The sequence below is a fragment of the Parasteatoda tepidariorum genome, chromosome 9, assembly GCF_982258835.1.
Source record: "Parasteatoda tepidariorum strain Cologne lab strain chromosome 9, Ptep-v5.0, whole genome shotgun sequence".
NCBI classification, from domain to species: Eukaryota; Metazoa; Arthropoda; class Arachnida; order Araneae; family Theridiidae; genus Parasteatoda; species Parasteatoda tepidariorum.
In genome coordinates this window covers 14,630,981-14,635,233 of record NC_141763.1, presented here as the reverse complement: position 1 = coordinate 14,635,233, position 4,253 = coordinate 14,630,981, and positions in this window count along the sequence as shown.

Here is a 4,253-nt window from a genome sequence, read left to right as displayed (position 1 = left end):
TTTCTGGTTTTCATTGTATATTCTTTAAAAGTTACCATTCCTTTGTCGACGTTGCCATTCTTTCCAAGTAATAGCTTGGAGACGGAACCCTTGTGAAATCCTAGAAACAAGGAGTGATTGATGTCTTGTTTGTATAAAGAGAACAATTCCTTTTTATTATTCAATAATATTAGATACCTTTTTATAGATTTTTTGTTTCTTGTGCTTATGACTGTGCCCTTGCTTGGTATTTCAGTTAACAGTTACTTGTTGTCAAGGCAAAAAAGAAATTTTATTACTTTTTTTAAATAATATATATGCACATTAGTGTTCAATAGATTGGTGATGATAAATGAGGAACTGTTGTTTATATTTTAATTCTATATGTATGAACATTTATTTCATGATTTTGTGGATTGAATATAAAGATTTCTGAAAAACACTTTATATTTTAACTGTCTAAAAAACAGGTGTCGAAGTATATTTTGGTGATATCCTTTTAATATCTAAATTTAATTTATTATAAGCACTAATTTTTAAATATTTTTTTAATAACTATTATATTCTGAAGTGGCTGATTTTTTTTTTAATGTAATTTATATACCAAGCAATATGAAGTATTATAAAAAAATACAGTGAATGAAATAAAATAATTTTTAATAATATTTGTAAACAGTAGAGTTCATTAAAAAAAATATGTTCATTTCTTTAAAAAAAAATAATGGAAAAATAGGGAAAATATTTAAAGAAAAAAAAGGAAATAATAGGTCTCAAACGTGAATCAATATTCGATTGTCTAGTCATTAAGTGTGTTTTAATACAAGTGAAGTTTATGTCTGCATTAAAAATATATTTCGCTTAAATTAACCCTTTGACGGTCAGAGAAATGAGCAGTTTTCGTTTCATTAATTCGCGCCGTATTACGTGCAAACAGTAGTCGAAAGTGGCATCTGTTTTCCACCTCCCTTCTTCCGAAAATGTCACCCTTCTGTAGCGATGCCAACTGCTCCGTCTTCTGGAATTGTAATAATAAAGTGGTAGCAAATTGTGTAGTAAGTTTCGTTGGAAAAGGACAGTTACGCCTACTTTTTAATAGTACAGTGTTGTTTTAACGTTGCATTTTATATGTTACTTATAGTTTTTGATATTTAGTGGTGAGAAAATTACTTAAAAGGAAAAATACTAAAGTGAAAGTAACTTGACTTTCGCTATCATTAGGAAATACTATTTTACAAAGCGGAACAAGTTGGCATCTCTGGATGCGGTGGATAGCTCGTCTCACGCGTTTTAAAAATTTCTTAAAGTATTCGTAGCACATAAATAACAGTTTTTGCGTACTCTTCGTTTTTAACATAGTCAATGCAGAATAATAATGGCGAACGAGCTCAGCTCGTCAGCGCGCATTGGGGAAAATTTCACTACGCGAGTTATGCTCGCTACTAACCATTATGGTCAAAATCTTGCTCCCGAGCGGAACTCGTCTGCGCGCATTATGAGGCACGATTCGATTGCGAGCTGAACTCGTTCATATAAAAGGGTTAAAGAGCATGGTTGAAAACCTTGGAGAGGTTAAAAATTTGCAAATACTGCTGCTAATAATAATATATTGCAGTAAAATATGTTTGCTTTAAGTTATTTTGAGTTATTTTCTTAAAATTTAATTATGAAAATTTAAGCAAAATTTCATTATAATTCTCGTGAAAACAAATAATATGTATTACCATCAAAGTTCATATTTTAAATGGCGTAATCTTCTTTTTCAGTGGTAAATATCTCTTCAATTTATCCTTATTAATCTTTTTTTTCAACAAGAATTATAATGTAATCTTGTTTATATTATTAAGATTAAATTTAATAAAAACTTTAAATATTGGTTACAAAATAAAAGAAATTCAGCAAAACACATTAAAAAATTAAATTTCTAAGTTACAAATAAGTTTTCTCAAGTAATTCAAAAATAAAAAAAAACGGGTAATTGTTTTTTGTTTTTAATATTTGAATTTCGTAAAAAAAATTATATTAAAAAAATAATAAATATATATTGAATAAAGCAAGCAAAATAGTTATCCACCTTTTTAGATCAGAAATCTAGAAATATAAGTAAAATTTAGCAGGCGATCATCGTGTCGTGACTTTAAAAGAGGAAAGTTTTATTATTTTATATGTAAATTAATTAAACTTTATATGGCAGCTAATTTTTACCTTATTCGAGGTTTTCAACCATTATCTTTACTTTAAGCTTAATTTCGTTTAAATGCACATTTTACAGCTGTGTAATGGACAAAAACACTCCGTAATCTTATGACCGGTTTTTCGTGTCATACGATTTATGGTTCAAGGGGGTCACTTCCAAGGATGGCCTGAACTACTGGGACCTGCCCCGTATTTGGAAAACTTCACGCTCTGGGATCCTTTTGGCTGATTTTAGTTATAAAAAGGGAGAACAAGGATATTCTGTTGGAAATATGATCGATAATCGTCTCAAATCAGCCGAATCTATGCTCGTTGTTTATCTTCGGCTAAGTCACGGGATGAGTTCCAAAAAGCTCGATGTCGGGCGTTTATCGGCAGTTGTAACAAACCACCCTCATGAGAATATGTTTTCCTTACATTAAACTCTAATTTCGGGCCGAATTTAAAATTTATAGGTTAATATAATAGGGAGTTACGAGGTGTGATGTGTGCGTGCCTCCTGATACGACTTTTGTCTCTTTTTCAGCCATTATTCGCTCTTTAACAGAGAAAAATAATTCTTTTTGCGTATAGAACACTTTATTCACTTTAAAAAATTGAAAAAGAAGTTAAAAAAATAACATATAATAAAATAAATATATAACTCAAAATTATCCGAAATTTATCCGTTTATTAGCTATTTCCCAACAAAAAAAAGATATTTTTATGTATAGAGCACTTTATTCACGTTAAAATATCGAAAAATATATTAAAACAAAATATTAAAAAAATTTGAAAGTCCACCCTCGCAGGGTTTCGAACCCAGGGTATCCGGGACTACAAATCTACCTTGCCACACAGCTTTACCAACTGCGCCGCGGTTCACATGTCAGGCCCACGAATATTAAGTTTAAAACACCTCCTCCCGGTTAGTCAACAAAACTTATTTTGGCCCATTGTGTTCCCACTAATAGGCCTATAAAGAATTCCTTTACGTACTATTGTTCGTTACATTAAACTCTAATTTCGAGTCGAATTTTAAATTTATAGGTTAATATTATACGGAGTTACGGGGTGTGATGTGTGTGTGCCTCCTGATACGACTTTTGTCTCTTTTTCAGCCATTATTCGCTCTTTAACAAAGGAAAATAATTCTTTTTACGAATAGAACACTTTATTCACTTTAAAATGTTGAAAAAGAAGTTAACAAAATAACATAAAATAAATAAATAACATCAAGTTGAATAATTAAGAATTATCCGAAATTTACCCGTTTATTAGCTATTATTCGGTATTTCCTAACAAAAAAAAAGATATTTTTATATACAGAACACTTTATTCACGTTAAAATATCGAAATATATATTAAAACAAAACATAAAAAAATTAAAAAAGTTCGAACGTCGACTCTCGCAGGATTTCGAACCCACGGAATCCGGGACTACAAATCTACCTAACCACACAGCTTTACCAACTGCGCCACGATTCACATGCCAGGTCCACGAATATTTAGCTTAAAACACCTCCTCCCGGTTAGTCAACAAAACTTATTTTGGCCCATTGTGTTCCCACTAATAGGCCTATAAAGAATTCCTTTACGTACAATTGTTCGTTACATTAAACTCTTATTTCGGGTCAAATTTAAAATTTATAGGTTAATATTATAGGGAGTCACGGGGTGTGATGTGTGCGTGACTTCTGATACGATTTTTGTCTCTTTTTAGCCATTATTCGCTCTTTAACAAAGAAAAATAATTCTTTTTGCGTATAACACACTTTATTCACATTAAAAAATTGAAAAAGAAGTTAAAAAAAATAACATAAAATGAAATAAATAAATAACATGAAGTTAAAAAAATAAAAATTATTCGAAATTTATCCGTTTATTAGCTATTATTCGCTATTTCCTAACAAAAAAAAAGATATTTTTATATATGGAACACTTTACTCACGTTAAAATATCGAAAAATATATTAAAACAAAATATAAAAAAAATTAAAAAAGTTTGAAATTCGACCTTCGCAGGGTTTCGAACCCAGGGTATCCGGGACTACAAATCTACCTTGCCACACAGCTTTACCAACTGCGCCCCGCTTCACTTGC